Source organism: Zootoca vivipara, chromosome 14, assembly GCF_965207765.1.
Source record: "Zootoca vivipara chromosome 14, rZooViv2.hap1.1, whole genome shotgun sequence".
Taxonomy (NCBI): Eukaryota; Metazoa; Chordata; class Lepidosauria; order Squamata; family Lacertidae; genus Zootoca; species Zootoca vivipara.
The window spans coordinates 41,543,415-41,565,434 of NC_142597.1; the positions used below are offsets into that span (position 1 = coordinate 41,543,415).

The window sequence follows — 22,020 nt, forward strand, 5'->3', positions numbered from 1 at the left end:
TTGATTCAGTTTGCATTTAAAGGGGAACCCATCTAGTTCATGCTTTCCAAAGCAACACACAAACCAAAACGTTGGACATTTGTAATTTTGCAATGCAAATTCTCCAGCCAAGTAACATGCACAAGGCATATGTTTGTCAAAATGACATACAAAAATGTGTATATTAGGGGCAGCTGCTTTGCAAAAATATGTGTTTGCCGAAATCACATGCAAATACAGTGGAACCTTGGTTTATGAACACCTCGGTTTACGAATTTTCGGTTTACGAACGCCGTGGACCCATCTGGAACGGATTAATTCACTTTCCATTACTTTCAATGGGAAAGTTTGCTTCAGTTTATGAACGCTTCAGTTTATGAACAGACTTCCAGAAACAATTACACCCATGCTTCGGGTTAAGTACGCTTCAGGTTGAGTACTCCGCGGACCCGTCTGGAACGGATTAATGCATTTCCCATTACTTTCAATGGGAAAGTTCGCTTCAGTTTATGAACGCTTCAGTTTATGAACAGACTTCCGGAACCAATTGTGTTCATAAACCGAGGTACCACTGTTGTATGCATATATTAGGATCGATTAATAGTAAAATACTGGTGACTTTTACTGAGGATTTTAAATTAAAAATGGCAATCGCAAACTGATATGGAAATGTGGAGAAGCCGAGTTTAAGCTTTTATAAATGAGAAATCTAAATTGGCAGATTGCCTCATCCCTAGCATGCACCTTTGCCCTTTTGGATGGTCAACACCTGCACTCAAAAATTAATTCTGCTCCTTGTAAGAAGCTATGCATTGAGTTGCTAAATGAAGAGAGAATAGCTAGTATTTTTAAGGCATTGTTTTCAGCTGTTGCTGTAGATTTCCAGTAGCAAATGTGGGGTGGGGAGAGAGGATATGAAGTTGTTTTATCAGGTTCGAGCCTGCAGCTTATGGAACGTTACGGATTTCTTTTGCATTGTCTCCTGAGGATTCTCCAAGATTAAAAAGTAAGGTACTGTGCATCTGGTTTGGCTACAAACTGAATGGGAAAAGCTCTTATGTGCTAATAAGAAAAACATAAGCCCTATTTTTTTCACCTGAAGGCAGTACATTATAGAGGAAAAATAATAAATCATCCTGTATATTTAAAAGCTCTAGCATAGGATCTCTAGCCACGGATGACCCTACTACAAGGTGGAGTGAGCTATCCTGTTTCTCTGGTGGCAGATTTTGGGGATACAATTGAAAGCTGTTGTAGCTAACCTTTTCTAATCCAAGGAGCCCATGTCAAACTCTATGAAAGGCCAGTTGCCAAAATGCACATGGCTGAAGTGTAAAAGCAGGTGTGGCTGAAGTCAAAGTCAAATTGAACATCTTTATATTGCGTGTGGTTTTGGGATACAGTATATTAAGAGAAGGGCTGTAGCTCAGTGGTAAAGTACCTGTTTTTGCATGAGAAAGTCCCAGGTTCAGTTCCAGGGCTGGGAGAAGATTCCTGTATGAATCTGAGTTCACCTGGGCACAGTCCTGTCCCTGCCCCCGGCCAAGTAGAGTGAGATGCACCTTATTTGTATTTCACTTGAGAGCAAGTGTGCTATAATGGTTAGAACATCACACTGTAACCGGGGAGACCTGGGCTCAAATTGCCACTTGGGCTAGTCACTGCTTCTCACTCAAAGGTTAGTGTGAGTTAAGTTAAGCTGAGAGTAAATGAGTAGGTGGGGAACCTTGAGCTCTTTGGAGAAAAAGGTGGGATATAAATGCCACAAATAATGACTATACTTTAAATTTTTCGGACCATAACACGGACCTAGTTTTTTGAGGAGGAAAACGAGAATTTCCCCCCCTAGTTTTCCTCCTCTAAAAGGCTGGGAGGGGGGCGCTGGAGGGGGAGAAAAGGAGGCAGAGGGGGTTGGCGGGGAAGAACGAGCAGCATCCCTCCGCTGCCCCCACATCTCGCTGAACGCGGTGGAGGTGGGGGGAGGCTGATACGGTATGTGAGGTGGGGCTTACCTGCCCCCCCCAATATTTTATTCAAGTTGGAAGAGGGAGAGAGGGAAGGGAGGAAGGGGTGAGAGTGAGAAAGAGAGACAAGGAAGGAAGAGGTGAAAAAGAAGAGGGAGGAAGAGAGAGGGAAGGAATGAGGGAAGGAAGGGGTGAGAGAGAGAGAGAAAGAGAGAGAGAGAGAAAGAGAGAGAGAGAGAAAGAGAGAGAGAGAGAAAGAGAGAGAGAGAAAGAAAGAGGGGGGAGGAAGAATGGATGGAAGCTGGGAGGAGGGGCGGAAGGGGTTCCCTTCCGTCTCTCCTCTCACCTTGCTCGCTGTCACGGAAGCAGCCCGAGGCTCTTGCGTGGGCCCTGGCTCTTGTACTGGCTCTGGCTCTTGCGCGGGCTCTGGCTCGGGCTCTGGCATTCGCTCCATAACACGCAGTGACTTTTCCCCTTCCATTTTAGAAGGGAAAAAGTGTGTGTTATGGTTCGAAAAATACGGTACTGTATTTCTAAATATGCATCTATGCATTGAAATTAGCAAATGCAAACTTTTGGTCCCTTTTTTGGGAGGTGGGGAGTGATGATGCACACCATCCTGCTCTTACTGTGGCTGAGGAGAGTGTTCCACAAGTGGGGAGCCATAACCTCCCTCTTGTGCATAGGTGCCACTATTTTGGTTACATAAGGAACAGCTTGCACAGACTGAACATCCGAAGTAGAATCAGTGCTTTTTTCAGGGGATACTCAAGGGTTCACAGTACTGGCACCTATTTTTGTTGTTGTTAAAAAGTGTGGCACTTAATGTAACAACTTCATGGTGAGTACTATCCTGGCTCTCATGGCTTGTGAGCCAGGATGGATGGATGGACCCGTCAATTTTGGTCCTCTCAGTTTCTCGTATTTCCAATTTTAAAATCAGTTCACCACATTTCTGCAGCAATTCACAATTGTTATTATTATTATTATTATTATTATTATTATTATTATTATTATTATTTAAAATTCTCCTGGAAATGTGACCGCGTTTTTGTGTAATTTTCTACTAATAAAAGACATTTTTGTATGCAATTTTCCCCAATACAATGCATTTTTGTTTTTTCACAAATACATGCATTTTTATGCACACTTTGGCCTAGTATATACGTTTTTGGACACATTACTTGATTGGAGAACCACACTGCAAAATTTGGAAATGTGTGAATTTTGAAGGACAGCTGAGTATTGAGTTGCATACAGTGGTACCTCTGGTTGCGAACGGGATCTGTTCCGGAGCCCTGTTCTCAACATGAACAGTACGCAACCCGCATCTGCGCCTCTGCGCACACGCGGGTCGCGATTCGGCGCTTCTGCACATGACATCATTCGACGCTTCTGCACATGCGCGAACTGCCGAACCTGGAAGTAACCCGTTCCTTTACTTCCGGGTTTGGCGCATTTGTAACCCGTGTTGCACGCTACCCACAGCATTCGTATTCAGAGGTATGACTGTATTATGTCAAAAAATGCGAATTTGGTAGGTTCTGAGTCAGATTTTTCCCCATCCCTACCTGTGACAGATGTTGGGGGAATGCCACAGAACTGTGACAGAGTTTCTTCTGTATTTAGTGGAGTGTGTGTGCATGTGTGCGCGCATGTTGGGGTCTGGCTCAAGCCAGCGGAATATGTACAACTGGGGCTTTGGGGGATTAAATTGAAAAGGTACAAGGTGAGGTGTAGAAATCATGACGTGTGAAGCGAAATGGGAAGCTTCTGCTTTGGCGGGGAGTTGCCACAACCGCTTCAAGGTGTTCCTGAACCTGTCATCAGGCTGTTGAGCCTCCTTTCCAAAGGTAAATAAGCCACATAGTAAGAGTGTCTGCAGCTGACATTCACTGGTGATACCAGCTGAGGCCGAAAGGAAGAGGGATGCACTGGCTGAAGAAACCAGAGTTCTACACCGGTTCCGTGTGGAGTGTTAACCTTAACAACTAAGGAATTATGATTAATAATGGGCAGATCAATGCAGAAAGGGGACATAAGAGACTTACGGGCAAACACGTGCAAAAAAAAAGAAAAGAAAGAAAGAACAGCCATTCCGATTGGTTCCCTCCAGATGTTGTTGGACTCCAGTTCTTCTCAATCCAGCCAGCATAGCCAATGATCCGGGATTATGGGAGTTGTAGTCCAAAACCAATAGAGGGCACCAGGTTGAGGAAAGCCTTGGTTATTAACAGTTCGGGAAACACTGATTTAGAACTATTTAAAAAAAGCAAAGCAGCATAGGAGAGACTAGTTGACACTTGCAATAATAATAATAATAATAATAATAATAATAATAATAATAATATTTTATTTATTTATACCCCCGCCCATCTGGCTGGGTTTCCCCAGCCACTCTGGGCGGCTTCCTATAGAAATATTAGAACACACTGATTTATTAAAGATTAAAAGCTTCCCTAAACAGGGCTGCCTTTAGATGTCCTCTAAAAGTCTGGTAGTTGTTTTTCTTTTTGACATCTGGTGGGAGGGCGTTCCACAGGGCGGGTGCCACTACCGAGAAGGCCCTCTGCCTGGTTCCCTGTAACTTGGCTTCTCACAGCGAGGGAACCGCCAGAAGGCCCTCGGCATTGGACCTCAGTGTCTGGGCAGAGTGATGGAGGTGGAGATGCTCCTTCAGGTATACTGGACCGAGGCTGTTTAGGGCTGTAAAGGTCAGCACCAACACTTTGAATTGTGCTCGGAAACATACTGGGAGCCAATGCAATGCAACTTGCAATAGGCCTTTAAGCTGCATTTTCAGCCCTAGCAAGGAAACTATTTTTTTTTGAGGTGGGGGTGGGGAAGGAAATGCATGAAATGTCTGTCTAGCTTGAATTTCATATTCGTCGTAATTAACATCATTCCGTCCGATTAGTTGCCAACAAGCTGCTGCAGCAGCTGCTTAGTTTCCCAGATCTTTATGGCAACCCTGGCAAGAACATGTGGGATCAGGTGTTCCCCCTAATTGGGAGCGATCTTTTGCTCTTTGAGATTTCACCCTGTTGGGGTCTTGTAAAAGTAAACTCCCGTTAACTTCGCTGGGAGGAGATCTGGGAGATATGGAATAAGTTTTAGGGAAACCTTTTTTGTGCTGATAAGGATGTAGAGAGAGCTGCTCTGAGGGTGGCACTCAGTGTTAAGGAGAGATGTGAAGGTGGTGACATGTGGCTTGCTTCCCCCCCTCTCCAAATAACCCCTCATTCAGGAGTGCAGAACCTTAGATCTGGGGCCCAAATTTGAACAGATAAAGGTGAACTTGCCTGATTTGGACTTTCTGAATACAATACGCTAACTGAAACGTGACCATCCATTGAAAAGTCCACTTCTCCAAATTTTAAAGTGTCATAGGATCATAGAATCTTAGTTGGAAGGGACATATTTTCCCTGTTTCTAAAATACTAGCATGAAGTGAAAGCCAAAACAAGACTGCATCATAACACAATCAATAGCATCAGGAATATTAGTGGCTGTTGCAAGGAAAACTATATCTTCTCCTTGTAGTGTCATAATGCTAGTGAACTTCATGACCTGAGACCCACTGGGGTCAATACAGCAGGCAGTCATTTCTGATCATACATTGCATTCACAGCTCTAATATTTCTGCTTTGCGTTAGCGGGCTGTATGTAAGCTATTGTTCTTAGAAACTATTGGCAGCTAGCAGGACACCAAGGAGAGCTCGTGCCAATGAAGAACGCAGGGAAGCTGCTGAGTTCCTTCAGACTAGCTGGAAGGTGAACTATGGCCTAGTTAGAAAGGCACAAAGTTCCCCTATGCTGACATGCTGATGTCACTCTGCTTACACAGAACATGTTTCTGATACCTGAGGTATAACTCAGCAATACCATACCTGAGTGTTATAATTCAGAGGCTCCATCCCGCTAAGTGTTGACTCTGCAGAAACACATTCCCACAGCTAAACTGCAAGATGTATCTAGGCACATTTTTAAAAAGTGTTTAAGGAAAACGTGTTGTAAACTTCATTATGGGAAATTATGTTGGCGAAAGATGGGACTCCACAGTGCCATCTGGTGTCAGTGTTATAACACATATAAAACTAATGTAGCTGAGTCCCATGATCGCTTAGGCCACAAGATGTGTCCATAGTTGCAACTGCAAGGCCAGTTATGCCTAGCAGGCCTAAATTTGAGATAAGGGCCTAGTTTTGCCCCTGCCTGTGGGAAGTGTTGTAGCAGTTTGATGACTCACTTTTGTGGACACTGGGCTGGGCAGTGAGCCGTGGCTTGGCTCCCACCCCTGGACAGGCCACAAGAGGACCATGTGAGGGGGCTATGAGCTGGCGGAAAGAGTGGGGGATTAAAAGGGGGGGTGAAAGAAGAGGCGGTGGGTGGGCTTGTCTTGTTGATGGTTGAGTGTGTGAAAATGACACACACACAAATAAAGGAGAACCAGCCAGGGAAGAAAGCGGGGTGGGGGAGTTGAAAAGGCTCATTCCCTCTACCACAACCAGCACCAATCCCCATCAAAATACATTTTTAATGTAGTGGGCTATCTAGATAGAGCAGCCAAGTCCCAACATTTCCTGTTTGTTAGAATGGGCACACAGAGGAATGTGGCTCCAGCAGGGAGGACTTCCTGTCAAACCTGCAGGAGCTACCTCCCCCTGGGTGCGACCATGTAGAGATGGGCGTGACCCAAATAAAAGGACTGATTGTGTTGCCAATTCTCTCTCTTGATCTTTTGCTCTCTTGATGTCCTTTCTTCACCTGCTCTACGCCTGCACATGGCTCATCCATAACAAAGAATGTAGGCCCATGTTGTGAGTCTGAGACTTAGCTCAGACTTCTCTCATACCCTCCAACATTTCTCCAATGAAAATAAGGATGTCCTCTTCTACTTCTTCTTCCCTACCCAAACACTCTGTGCGGCTTTCAACATATATAAAAACACAATAAAACTATACACGGCAGCCTTCAGATAGCTTCTGAAGATTGCATAGTTACTGATCTCCTTTGCTTCCTGGGTTGTATAACTCAATACCCTCCAACATTTCTCCAATGAAAATAGGGACGCCCTAAGGGCAAACGGGACATTCTGGGACCAGATCAGAAACCAGGACGGCTTCTGTAAATCCAGGACTGTCCCTGGAAAATAGAGACACTTGGTGGGTCTGTGTTCTCTTCAATATAATCTATAAATGCAACAAGGCATCTTGGATTGCTTCATTAAAAGGCTGAAACCAACTAATTAACAGCTTCCTATTTGCTGCAAAGGAATGTGTTCTGATCTATGCTCACTAACGTGAGTAAGGAAGCATAATATACATTCCTACATATTTTCCCTCTTAATAGGCCAGGAACAGAACTGCATCATTTTGAAAAGTGCAAAAACTGGTTTTACATAGCTGTATTGAATTCCTCAAGCATTGCTACATACAAACAAACCTATTTTAAGACTATGCTGATTCCTGGCCTGGTCAGCGATGAGCTAATATATGTGTGTGTGAACCAGCTTGCAAAATAGCTCTTCTTTTAGGGCTGTTATATTATTTGTGACATATATTCTTGCCCATCCAACAAGCCCTCTGATCTCAAAATCGAAGAGAGAGAGGTTCAGAGTTAAACTAAGGGATTGTGTATGATAAAACACAGAGGCCTATTTGTTAAACGGCTTTGTCTTAAGAAACCAACTCCCCCACTCGCCTACCCACCATATTCTTGGTTTTCCCATTACCAGTTTTATTGGGTTTTCTGTCGGAAAAAGATGTCATCTGAAGCTTGTAGCCGAATGCTGAATTAGATAGGATTCTGTGCAAAACACACACACACACCTCCAAACAACCCAGTGTCTTTTGAGTGTGTGTGTGTGTGTAAAACCCTCTGATGCTCATAAGCAATGTGGCTCCCTTCCCAGTTAGCGCTGTGGGGCGGAGAGGTCTTTGTCTTTCGGATGCTTCTCCCACACTCTTCCGTCACCTGACCACAGCAGAGGTGTGAGGGAGGAAGCAAACTGTGTTCCACCTACTGATGCCAAAATATTTCTCTCTCCCCCGCACCGCCCCCTTCTTTTTATAGCTAAAGGAAGATGCATCTGAGTTTCCGAAGTTTGTTTCTTTTTAATGGAAGAGTTGGATTATTTCCCCCATATCTGGCCTTCTGCAGTTGTTCTTTGGAGACATCAGGTTTTATTTGGGGGGGGGGTTACACTTTTCATATACCACCTGTTTCTTGAGAATCCCCACTATTTTGATCCATTCTATTTTTAAGCAATCCTGTTGCCCAGCCTGGTGCCCTTCATATGTTTTTGGACTATAACTCCAATCGATCTCAGCCACGGTCTTTGGCCAACAGGGCTCTTCTTCATGCTCTTATGATGATTGTTCTCATTCCATTGCTGCGGGGAATCTTCACAACGCCATGAATAAAATCATTTTAAAATTCAACTAAGCGCCACCACAATATTTGTGGGGAGGGTAGATTTGCAGGTGGCTGCAAAGGACAGGAGAAACCACAGAAAGTTGCCTTTCTTCCTGCTCCTCGGTGGATACCACCCATTTCTTTATTTTGCCCAAGCCTAGCCCACTCAGCTACTTTAGTAAACATACACACAGAGGTTAAAATGCGTTATAATACTGCGACACCCAATGGTGCTGTGGAGTTCCATCTTTCGGCAACTTGATTTCCCGTTATGAGGTTTACAGTGCGTTTTCCTGAAACTTTTTTTGATGTGTCTAGATCAGACATCCCCAGACTACGGTCCGCGGGCCGGATACGGCCCGAAGGCCTCATTTATCCAGCCCGTGGTGACCCCTGCCGCCCGCTGCTGCCGCCCGCTCTTACTGGCATGGCGCAGCTGCCTACTTCCAGGTCGCAGGAGCACCGGAAATAGCTTGCGTGCATGTGCAAGTGTCATTTCCGGCACACTTCCGGGTAGGAGGAGGCCCGTGCACATGCGCACAAGCTATTTCCGGTGCTCCTGTGACCCAGAAGTGCGCTGGAAATAGTGTGTGTGCACGCGTATGGACGCGAACTCCCGCAAGCTCCCCCGCTCTCTGCACGATCGGTGCTGCGGGCACCGGCCTGAAGCCCGGTAAATTTGGGGACCCCTGATCTAGATCTACCCTAAGAGAAAAGTGTTGTATGAAGTTGGGACTTTATCCCTCTGTCTTTAACCTTAGGTGAGTACAGGGCTTCATTTCAAGGAAGGCTTCCATTTTAAGGAACTCTACCATGTTCCTAACCCTATAAAATAATTCCTATGCAGTTATTGCATCTCTGGGCCCCAGTGCTCCTACCCACTGGCTGCCTATTCTTATGGATAATTAAATGGGCCTATGTACTAATTAATGTGCATGCCCAAAGCACAAATCCTACTCCACTCCACAGGAAACTGTTGGCTCCTGTGTCAGTGTAAAGTCCACATAGTTATTTCTTTATTAATACTTATTTATTTTGAATTTTATTTTGCAGGTTGTAGGTGCCACTTAATCTGAGTGATTTAGATAAAAGTCATTTTACCCATTGCAAGAAATTACCACGGCAGCGTTAAACATAGTACTTCAAGTCAATCCACTGAAATACACTTAACAGCACAGAAATACCGCCAACGGTACCAACAAGGACTGATAAACGTATTAGAACATTGAAAGATCATAGAAACGTATGAAGCCGTATTACACTGAGTCCATCTAGCTCAATAATGTCCACACTGACTGGCAGCAGCTCCCCAGGGTCTCAGGAAGGATCATGAGCCTTTATACCTTTGATGCGGATTCTTGCTTTTAAAAGGGTGACCTTTATATATGGTCATCAAAAGGGGAGTGTTCACATGCCTCATGTGTGACCAGAGCATTGAATTCTGAAAGCAACTTCACAGAGTAAGGCCGAGCGAGGCCTGCCTTCAATTGAAGATTCCTCTGACTGCAAGGGACTTAGGATATTGTTCACTGGCAGGTTGACATACAATATTATAAACTCCACTTCCTGTGACTGAGAAGTACTTAACCTTGAGGCTTCCCAGGGCTTCCTCCTGACTTAAGATGTCCTTTTTATAGGATGGTTGATGCTAGTGTTTGAGTGATTTCATTGCCAACTCCCCCGTTCTATGGGTTTTTTTTTTTTAAAAAAAGGCCTACTGTCCAATTTAATGGCAGTAGGCCTTAAAAATACCTAACCCTTTAATAGCGCCGCTGAATCTCTTGCCCTTAGCGATTCATCCCTCAAAAGCTGTGTCGCGAATGCCATTCGGAAATCCGTTAACACAGTAACCTTTGTCAGTCTCCCAATTCATGGGAGTGGCAGGAGATTGAGAAGGAGCCAAGTCTGGGAGAGATGACCTGCTGACCCACCTTAAGCTGGGGTGGAAGGAAGTGGTCTTTAAGGAAGCAGCGATGCCAAGACCTGCTGTGTGACACGCCCAGCGTGCCGTTTTATTCTGATGTCATTTGGGCCCTGAAAATGAAATGGGGAAAGCTAATGCAATGCAGAATCCATCATACAAATGCCGTGAGCTTGTTTTGAAGGCTTGCAGTAAAAAATTCCTCCTGCGGTCATGTCGGCCCTTTGAAGCAGATCAGGATTTCTTCCTCACCACTCTTTGTGCAAACACACACACACACACAGATGCAGTAGTAGCTGTTGTTGTTGTTGTTGTTACACTTAATAATACAGGAATTGGAAGAATATTTACTTTGTTAAATTCAGTTCAGGTCCGCACTGCATTTGATAAAGAGGACTCTAGTCCACAAAAATTCTCCTAAAAATACTTTAAAGCTGTTTGTGGTAGGTTTGCCACAACAGTCTTTCATTGACTAGCCCTTTGGAAGCTGCAAATGCAACTATAACTCATAGCCAGCACTTTTGTGGACGAGAACGAGACATTAGAGGCTTTGTACATTGGTGTGAAGCAGGAGAAACCCTAATAAGATGGGGTCAGATAATTTTAACATATTAAAAATATTATGAAAACCAAGGGGGCTGGCTTAGAAATTGACTACTAGAAGATAATGTGATGTTCACAAGCTTCGATGGCTGTCGAAAGCATTAAGAACATCAGGCAAGCTTGGCTGCTGGATCAGGCCATCTACTGCAGCATCCTGTTCTCACAGTGGCCAACCAGATGCCCCAGTTGGAAATGCACAAGCAAAACCTGAGCACAAGACCACTATCCCCTCCTGAAGTTTCCAGGAACTAGTATTCGGGAGCTCACTGTCTCTGACAGTAATAATAATAATAATAATAATTTTTATTTATACCCCACCCTTCCCAGTCAAGACCGGGCTCAGGGTGGCTAACAACAAATAATATCAACACAAATATAAAAGAAACAATTCAGTTAAAACAACAGAATAATACAATGTTAAAATTCAATTTTAAAATTAAAAATCTACGAATAAGATAAAACCATTATAAATAAAACCTTAGGGGAGGGTAACCGTGGGGTCAGACTGCGTCAGTCCGAAGGCCAAACGAAACAGCTCTGTCTTGCAGGCCCTACGAAAAGATGACAAATCCCGCAGGGCCCTAGTCTCCTGAGACAGAGCATTCCACCAGGTCGGGGCCAGTACTGAGAAGGCCCTGGTCCTGGTCGAGGCCAGCCTAGCCACCTTGTGACTCGGGATCTCCAATATGTTATTATTTGTGGACCGTAATGTCCTCTGTGGGTCATACCGGGAGAGGCGGTCCCGTAGTAGAAGGTAGAACATAGCCATTGTGGCTAGTAGCCACAGTGTTATCCTCCATGAAATGGTCTAGTCTTCTTTTATTTTTATTTTTTTGAATAGATTTTTATTGATTTTCACAGAAAGAAACAAATTTTTACAACAGCATATTAATTTCATCTTTGTACATTATCAAGCTAATTTGAGCTCAGACTTCCCTCCCCCCTTTGGTAGGTGGTATAGTTCATTGTACTCGCATATTTTAGAATTTCATCACTACCCAATTTTTTTTTTAACTCTAGCACAAAATTATATCTATATTACATCAACTTTGTAAGATCTAGTTTATGTCCGCCAGAGTCTTTAAAGTCTTATCATTCTCCTTAGCATACTCCAAAAATTTATTCCATTCTTCTTTGAATTTCGTGTCTTCCTGGTCCCGGATTCTGCAAGTCAGGTTCGCCAATTCCAAATATTCCAGCATCTTCACTTGCCATTCCACAATTGTAGGTACTTCCATCGTTTTCCACCTCTGGGCTATTAGTACTCTCGCTGCCACTGTGGTCTAGTCTTCTTTTAAAACCAATGTAGTTGGTGACCATCGCTACCTCTTGTGGAGCAGAATCCAATAGTTTAGCTATGCACTGCATGAAGAAGTACTTGATTTTTGTTTGAGGAGAGTCCCAGGGGCCAAACTGAGAGTCTGGAGGGCCACACTTGGTCCTCAGGTCAGAGTTTCCCCACCCACCCTTTAAAGCAGTAAATGTTTGCCTCATCTTTGATACGCAGTAGTTTCATAATCTAGGAGATAACATTAATAAAAGTTATCAGGGCCGTCTCGCCCATGAGGCAGGCTGAAGCAGGCATATCGGGCGGCAGAATCCTGTGGTGTGGCACTCCTATGGGTACCCTGCCCACCCATGCCGCTGCTGCTGGGGTCATGCAGTGATTTCTTCTGGGAAACTGCCGCCTCTGCCTCTGCCTCTGCACATGTACCTATTGCTCTATTGCTTTCCTTCTTTCTTTCTAAAAAAATTAATCATCCGTGTTTGGCAGCCAAGACAGAACCATGACAGCGATGAGTGTTTTTGATGGGCTGCTCCTGTCAGGGTAACTTAATTCCTCCCTACAGTGCCTCTCTCCTCCTTCGCTCCTCAGTGACCGAGGAATCCTTGCAACATCTCATCACCACTAACTTGACTTACCTCACAGTTTATCTAACAAGTAATGACATCAAGGGTGTCTCTGAACCTCTGAATAAATGGTTGGAGACTTCTAAAAACATACACTGGACTTTACTTAGACTTCAAAGGTGAGCAGAATCCTAGTTTGATCAGGAGGCTGTTTTTAAGTCCCTCTTCTTTCTCCCCCCATCCCCACTCTTTCGTCCCTCCATCCTTTTTAAAGAAGGAATGGGTGGGGATTTGAATAGACCTGGGAGACAGCTTGGCTTGGAGAAATGGTGGGGGCAGGAGATGGCCACGAAGGCTAGAAATGGCCAGTAGCCATGATAGCTGTGCTCTGCTGCCACTTTTGGAGGCAGTGTGCCTCTGAATACCACTTGCTGGCAGTTGCAAGTCGTCTGCTTGGCCACTATGGGAACAGGATGCTGGCTAAGCAGGGCTTGTGCCTTTTGCATCCGAGTGTGGTTGGTAGCACACGGGCTTCTAGCGAAAGATCAGGCAAGCTTGAAGTCTGCCTACCCTTGCTGTAAAGTGCCTTTACACGCTGACAACTTTATTTATTTGCTCAGTTTCTCAGTTGCCTAATAATCAAAGTTCTCTGGAGAGCAGGCAGATTAAAATCACAGTTTGAAACTCCTGTTAGTAACAGCACACAAACATACCAAAGTAGAGGTAGGCTTACGCTGATGATGTCAAGAGCTAGTTGATGAACATCCAGTCACAGGCTGGTGTGTGAACAACAAGAGGAACTCGGGGTGAAGGGGTGGGGCTATGCAAATAGAATTAGCCTCAACTTCATCATGCTTGATGTCCCCAGTACAGGAAACAGATTCGGGCTCTAAAGGCGTGCCCCTTCTATTTCCCCTCCTCATTAAAATGAATGAATACCCATTCTCCCCAGCAATACAAGTCCCACTCCCACCTGATTGAGATCCCGGACTACTGGTTCTGCTAGCTAAAGGTGATGGGAGTTGTAGTCCAACAATTTCTGGGGACCCAGGTTGAGACAGGCTGACCTAATGCACACATCCCAACCAGAGGCTGCATTACAAAGCCCTGAGCAACTTGTGTCCAGGGTACCTCAGGGGCCACCGGAACTCTTATATCTGGATGAATTACTGAGATCATCTGCAGCAGCATCATTAGTCGTTCCCCAGGTAGGTGAGGCTCTTCTGGCAACAAAAAGAAACTGAACTTTTAGTGTCATGAGCTGAGTAATATGGAATACTCTGCCAATAGAGATTCAACAGGTGCCTTCAATTTCAACTTTTAAATGCCTGCAGAAAACTTTTTTTAGTCTGTCAGACTTATGCAGGCAGTTAAGAATATATCGTTCCATGATAGCTAGCTAATTTCTGATTTTAACATTTTTATGTGATTTTTATTGTATGGTTATATGTGTAATTGTTGTAAACCACTCTGTGGTTTGTTTGTTTTTATGAACAGTGGTACATTATTATTTTTAATACTGTATACTGTAAATATATACATACTACACCTATACATAGCAGTCCTGGCAATGCACAAGTCTTCCAGTTATAGTGCTACCACCCATCATAGTAGCAGGTGTCTTTTTGCTAGTGCTTGCAGGTCCAACTGGGAACTCTGCAATGCCCGGATGAGAAGTTCTTGATTAGGCTCAGTATTAGAAGGCAGGTTGTTATGTCAGCCCCTGTTCAGCAACAAGAAGGCTTGTGCAGCAGAGTGGCTAAAAACCCAAGGCTGTGCACACAACATACTTTTAAAGCACATTCCATACAACCAAAGAATCATGGGAACTGTAGTTTGTTAAGAGTGCTAGGAATTATAGCTCTGTAAAGAGTAAACTAAATTTTGCAATGTTTAAAAGAAGAAATTCCTCATGAAAATTAATGTGCACATTTTTTGCACATGGTTTTGCCTGATACAAACACATTTTCAAATAAAATTTCTGTAATAGAATGCATTTTTCTATGTTGTTTTACTTAATTTAGTGCATTTTAATGCACACTTTATCCTAGTAAATGCATTTTTGTACACATTGCTCGGTTGGAGAACTGCATTGCAAAATTCAGAGAAGTGCGAGTTTTGAAGGATTGCTGTCCTTTGGTTCATGTGTTGTTTCAGAAAGTGCGAATTGGGTAAATTCATATTTAAAAGCAAACTATACAAATTGGAAGATAACAAATCACTTTCATATTGCTTTTATTCGGATAGTTTTATGGGGTAACACAAGAAGGAGGTCTGTGCTGCCTGTGAGCATGCAACCTAAAAGTTCAAGATGGGGGAAAGACAGCTTGTGGCTCCTTAGAGAAAGAGACAAGAATAATGATGGATGGATGAGAAAACGCAGCTTACAAGTGGCTATATCATAATCCTATTCTTGCCCTTCTCCAGGATTCTTCATTCCATTCCACCCTTTCCCTCCCCTCCCCCAACTGACACTCAACGTTCCATTGCTATTGCGTGTGATCAGTCTTCCACTCCATACATTTTATTTTTTGCTTTTTGCACTTCTGCAAATCATGGGATTTCCATGAGCATGCTGATATCTCATTCTAGTTGCTGGCACTCAACATCTGAATTTGTTATTAGAAGCAGAGGTGATGAGTTTTGAAAAGAAGGCCATCTAAGCTAGTTGATCTCTCCACCTCTATGGGCAGTGAAATTACAGAAATTCAATTAGCTACATAAATCATTACATACGTACAGTATACATATACAGAACAATCATTATTGGGCAAAGCAATACTGTATTTTGACAACTGGAGTCATACCTTTTGTAGAGTTTCTGGATCTCAATCAAAGCAAAACACTGGGAATTAAATATGTACCTAAAATCTGTGTTTCCACTTAGCAGAGTAGTATGGAATGACATCTGGTGCATTCAAGTTTTTGTTTTTTTAATATTTGTCCAAAACAAAATAGCCACAATCCGTTTTTCTGGAGAGAGGAGAGAGTTGATAGTGTGTTCAATCGATAATACCACTCTTGCATCCAAATCTTAAAAGCCATTTGTGTTTCTCAGTAGTCCTCACAAGAGCCCTGTAAGGTAGGATGGTGATGATGATGATATTTATATCCCTCCCATCTGTCTGGGTTCCCTGACTAGGCTTGCTTATTCCCATACTCCTTCTGGAAGGACCAAGAGTAGAATCTGCAGAAAAGAGATATCCCCAGATTTGCTTAAAGATACCTACTTAGCCAGTTGTATCATTAGCAGCTACTTCTCTAGGGCAGATGTGGAAATACAGCACAGCTGTTATGCTTCCACAACATTTTGTAAGCCCTTATCTGCTTAGATATCCTGGTGTCATTGAGGATACATCAACAGCCGAAAGGAAAGAAGCACCATTCTGCAACCCCCACAGAAAGCTGATTGCCCTGAATGAGACTCTGAGTTGCCACAGGCGGCTGAATCCTAAAACTGGAGGAAGATAACTTACTACCACCTGAAGATGGGACTTTGTATGTTTTGGGTGGAAAGGAGTGTTCTTCAGCCTCAAGGTCAAGGGTGGAGAACCTGTGACCATGAAGATGTTATTAGATTCCAATGCCCATTAGCCCAACCAGTATGTCTAGTGGTCGGAGGTGATAGGAGTTGCAGTTCAGTAACACCAAGAGGCGCAAAGGGTCCCCAGCCCAGCTAATGCTATCCAAATGGGCTCCTATTGATTTTTTTCTAGTACGCCACCTAAGCTTGAATCTTCAGCTTTGCTCTTTTAAAAACTACTGTGTTTCTCTCCCTTCCTATTCTCGGTCTGATAAAGAACATGCATCTCTCACTTATGACTAGAGATGGATCCAAGTAACTGCTGGACTGTATCATTTCAAAGCTAGTGAATCCTGCCTTTTTTTACTTGATGAGCCCTGCATACTATCTAGTAGTGCAGGGGTAGAGAACTTGAGGCTCACCAAGTGTTGTTGCACTCCAGCTCCCACCATCCCTTGTCACTGGGCCATTCTGGCCGAAGTTGATGGGAGTCTAGCAACATCCGAAGGGCCACAGGTTCCCCATCCCTGCAGTTGAGTTGCATCCCAATTGAGGCTGTACACCAGGCCGTAGTGGTGGTTGGTGCTCATTGGTGGAAGGCAGGGAGACCAACAGTAGGCAGAACCAGAACCAATGAAAGGCAGAGCCAGCTAACTAGTTTTGTCCCCATTCTCCTCTCTGCTGAGCACCATCAGGGCAACACTGAGACTAAGGAGGATGAGCTAGTGCCACCCCTAGATGGGTTGTAAGGAAGAAGGCAAGCAGGTGGGGGGTGGCTGAGAGCAGTGTGAGGTTGGCGTGGCAGTGCCCCATTTGCCCAAACAGCTGGCAGAATGTCTCACTGAGTTACTTTTGGAGTAGGATCACTCTGCAAGTTGACACTCTCCTCTCCTACCCCCTTCCTAAGACTGTGACTATGCAGGCTTTGTGGATCCAATCATGACAGCTTTTTCGCTCTCCTCTCACTCTGGGATTTTCTTAACATGTAGTCTGGATTAATGAGTTTTGGAGAACTCTAAAGGTTGCTCGTGACTTTGCAACATTTTGCTTGACCTTAATAAAAAGTATTTCCCAGTTGCAGATTTTGACTTCCCCACCCCTGCCCCAGCAAAGCAACACTGTTTCCAATGCTCTTTTTTTTTAAGAGCAGACCTGCAGATGAATATGTTTTCTGTTTGAATGCTAAATGGATGCTTTCTGAATAAGCCACTGTCTGAAATTCCAGGTGGTAACACACATAACCAAAGTGCTCTGTCTAGCTTCTCTTTTTGCCTGGTGGAGGAACGCTGTATAACTCCAAAGTTTGTATAACAACAACAACAATTTATTATTTATACCCTGCCCATCTGGCTGGGTTTCCCCAGCCACTCTGGGCGGCTTCCAACAGAATATTAAAATACAATAATCTATCAAACATTAAAAGCTTCCCTAAACAGGGCTGCCTTCAGATGTCTTCTAAAAGCCTGGTAGTTGTTTTTTTCTTTGACATCTGGTGGGAGGGCATTCCACAGGGCGGGTGCCACTACCGAGAAGGCCCTCTGCCTGGTTCCCTGTAACTTGGCTTCTCGCAGTGAGGGAGAAGCCATAAGACCCTCGGCGCTGGACCTCAGTGTCCGGGCAGAATGGTGGGGGTGGAGACACTCCAGGTATACTGGACCGAGGCCGTTTAGGGCTTTAAAGGCCAGCACCAACACTTTGTACAAACCTTTTACACTGGCAGGCATCCATTTGATAAAACAGATACAGTACTAGAAACACAAGATGGTTAGGCTAGGCCCTTCTCTCGCGGTCTTCCCCTGAGCAGCAGCTGTTGAGTGTGGCCACCTGCAACATCCCTGAGTATACCTGTGCCAAGTTCGTCTCTGCTCCCACCCTTATAAAGAACAGTTCCCAGCTGCTCTGTAGGCCCATCTCTGCCTCTGTGCTGAACAGGCCTGAGGTCAGGACGAAGGAGCCTTGTCTGTTAGGTGCTCACAATGAGCTCTTCCTAGTGTTGCGCTGGGAGTTCCAAACCAGCACTGTTTCCAGGAACATTGATACTGCCACCAAGTTGTATTGGTGCTGGCGCTGCCACCGTCAGTGTAGCTGGCTCTGGTGGTGGCTGCATCGGGACCGTATTTGGCAGTCTTATCATTGGCTATGCCAGAAACCATTCCCTAAAACAGCAGCTCTTTTCCTATGCCATCCTGGGTTGTGCACTCTCTGAGGCCATGGGCTGTTCTGCTTGATGGTGGCATTCTTCATTCTCTTTGCAATGTGAAGGAGCCGGATGTGCTGCATGTCATGCGCTCTCCTCTCCCCCCCCCCCCCGTGTTTAGTCCAGTGTGTATGACAACCTGATTGTTCTGTGGCAGATAGGGGAAGCCCATCTGTTAACCAAATCTGTGCAGCTCAGAGGGGGCAAGTCAATAAATACTGTATTGGTATAATTATTTTTTAAAAAGATGGTTAGGCTATTGGTGACTCCACTTGCGGATTCCTTCCTCTCCCATTGGGCTCTGATGAAACTCCAGCGAAAGTAGATGCAGAGGCAATTTTTGAGGGTCCTGGCAGGGTGGGGAAACAGTGGTAGAGGCTTTTAGGAGAAATGTTTTAATTTACAGTATTTGATTCTGAAGTAAATACAGATCAGAGTGCCAGTAGGATCCTGATCAGGAATGAGGCATAGTTTGCTCATCTCAGTTTTCTGCTTTTCCCTCTTTGCTTCGGTTGCATTTCATACCAAGGAGAAGTGCAGCTTTCTGATTTCTTATCAGTGGTGGTGCAGCTGTTTTGCATGCAGAAGATCCCAGGGTCAATACTTGCTAGTCAGCATAGACAATACTAAGTAGGGAAGGATGAATCTGTCAATTTCGGTTTCTTGTTTTGCCAATCTTAAATCTAGTTCTCCGCATTTCCATACCAGTTTGCATTTTTTAAACATATCAGCATGTATAAAAATTCATCAGCATTTTGCTTTGCATTTTTCCAATAGACTCTTTTTTGCAATGCACTTTCCCCTAATGTAATGCATTTTTGTATGTTATTTTCACGAATCTATGCATTTCAATGCACCGTAGTATATGCATTTGGGGGGTATGCATTAGTTGGCTGGAGGACTGCACTGCAAAATTTGGAGAACTGCAAATGTTCATGGATGGCTGTGTTTCGGTTCGCATACTGTTCTGGAAAAGTGTGAACTAAATATGCTTGGACCAATGGTATTGAACCAGTACCAGGCAGCTTCCTGTGTTCTTGTATACAAATTCTTCGTAATTTGAAGCAGCTTTGATGCTCAGTTCCACATGCCTGCAACTCTGGCTATTAAAGGAAAAGAGGATAGGAGATAAGAACTTCAACTTCGTCCAAGTTTACCATGCTGACCATTGTTGGCTTTTTTAAAAAAATGTGTCATTAGAGCCCAGTATGTGTAATTCATTATTTAATTTTCCCACTGCCTCTTCCATCTTTCCCAAGGAATCTGAAGAGAAGTTCAAAGCAGTGTGTTCTGACAGTTTTTGGTACAAACACTCACTTTCTCTGTTTACATTATAGACATTGTTTCTTAAAAAAAATACATTAAGGCAGAGAAAACCTTTTAAGACTGCTCTATTTTATTTTAAAGTAAAATACTAAAAGTGTTCCTGCTCAAACAGGGGAATGTTGACTATACAAAAATCATAGCTGAGGTTTTGGGGGGCTTGAATACAACTAAGTATATAGATGGGATGGAGAGAGAGGAAGATGAGTTTGACCAAACTGCGGGAGGCAGTGGAAAACAGGAGTGCCTGCTGTGCTATGGTCCATGGGGTCACGAAGAGTCGGACACGACTAAACGACTAAACAACAACAACATATAGATGGGATGGAGAGAGAGGAAGATATATCAATTTGGGGGGTCGCTGTGGGTCAAACCACAGAGCCTAGGGCTTGCCGATCAGTAGGTCGGCGGTTCGAATCACCACGATGGGGTGAGCTCCCATTGCTCGGTCCCAGCTCCTGCCAACCTAGCAGTTCGAAAGCACGTCAAAGTGCAAGTAGATCAATAGGTACCGCTACAGTGGGAAGGTAAACAGTGTTTCCGTGCGCTGCTCTGGTTCACCAGAAGCAGCTTTGTCATGCTGGCCACATGACCTGGAAGCTGTATGCTGGCTCCCTCGGCCAATAATGCAAGATGAGCGCCGCAACCCCAGAGTTAGTCACGACTGGACCTAATGGTCAGGGGTCCCTTTACCTTTACCTTTAAGAAGAATTAGTGCAGGCATAGGCAAACACAGCCCTCCAGATGTTTTGGGACTACAACTCCCACCATCCCTAGCTAACAGGACCAGTAGTTAGGGATGATGGGGATTTTAGTCCCAAAACATCTGGATGGCCAAGTTTGCCTGTGCCTGAACTAGTGGGTCACCCAAGCTGATTGGCCATAGCTTCAAGAGTTTCCATGGTGTAGAGAAAGTGGATAGAGATAAAAATAAATAAAAATCTTCCTCTCTCATGATACTAGAACTCAGGGACATCCAATTAAGTGGACCATATGGGCCTTTGATTGATCCAGCAGGGATCTTCTGATGTCCTTTGGAGTGACAAAGAGAAGTGCTTCATTTAGTTTTGTGGAACTCATAGCCACAAGATGTGGCTGTGGCCACTGTCTTGGATAAATGGAACGAACTAATTTAATGGGGGGAAACAGGGGTCTACTAGTAGCCATGCTAGCGTAAGGGAACCTCCACACTCCAAGCCAGTACACCTCTGAGGAATAGATACAGAGGACAAATGAGAGAGATCCTAGATGCCTTTCTTGGTCTGATCCTTCAAGCCCCTTATTGTGTTGTTACAAAAGGTTAAGGGCAGAATCCAAACCCCATGCTAAGCATTTAAGGCTGCAATCCTGTGAACTCTTACATGAGAAAAGCCTGTTGAACGAAGTGGGTTTTACTTTACAGTAAATATGCCTTGCTGCCTGTCCAATACATTTTCTTCTGGCGATGGCACTGTGAATCTGTCTCATGCATGTCTTGAGTCCTGATGCATAGTCTCTGGTAGGGCAGCCTGGCTAGGGAAACCTGTGGCCCTCCTGTCGTTATTAGACTCAAACTCCCATCAGCCCCAACTCCTGCGGCCAATGGCCATGAATGATGGGAGATGTAGTCCAGCAACATCTGGAAGGGCTACAGGTTATTTACCTCTGTTCTAAATCCATTGTGAAAACATTGCTCCTATTACTCTTCTTCTGTTTCAATGAACTCTCACAAAAGCTGGGTCTTAAAACGCAATCAGAAAGTGTTGCAGGGCACTTCGATTGAAAATAAGTACATCTGAATTCATAGTTGGTGGCTGGAAGTGTGGGGAACTGAACCAGTTCATCTTTTGAGGAGGAAATGCACATTCATAACAGCTCCTCTTTTGGAGATTTATTATATAAAGCTCAAATGTATACCTTACAAAAACTGGTGTACAGCAGGCCATGTTCAAAGGACTAGTAATGCTCTCCGAAGGCTAAGCGATGTTAATTGCTCCAATATGATTGTATATCTTTTGTGACTGTCAATGACAAGGGGGATGGGAGATTGAGAATTTTTAAAACTATTGTTTTTTTGAAACGCCTTAATTTGCTCTTTTAAATAATCACAAAATGAGTACCTTATTGTTTTGCTTTGTGCTAAACAAACAAACAAACCTCCAAGATGGATGGGAAAATCCTGTCCTTCCTATATTTGGGTTTAAGGAAATCTAAGCCAAGTTATTAATTCAGTACTAAAATTATTAAACTTTATTAGTAGAGT

At 44.1% G+C, this 22,020-nt stretch overlaps 1 pseudogene; it reads left to right on the plus strand.

The window, feature by feature from the left end:
• The first annotated feature begins 8,962 nt into the window (after nt 1–8,962).
• On the plus strand, nt 8,963–18,518 carry LOC118097124 (ATP synthase F(0) complex subunit C2, mitochondrial pseudogene; annotated as a pseudogene).
• The last annotated feature ends 3,502 nt before the right edge of the window (nt 18,519–22,020 follow it).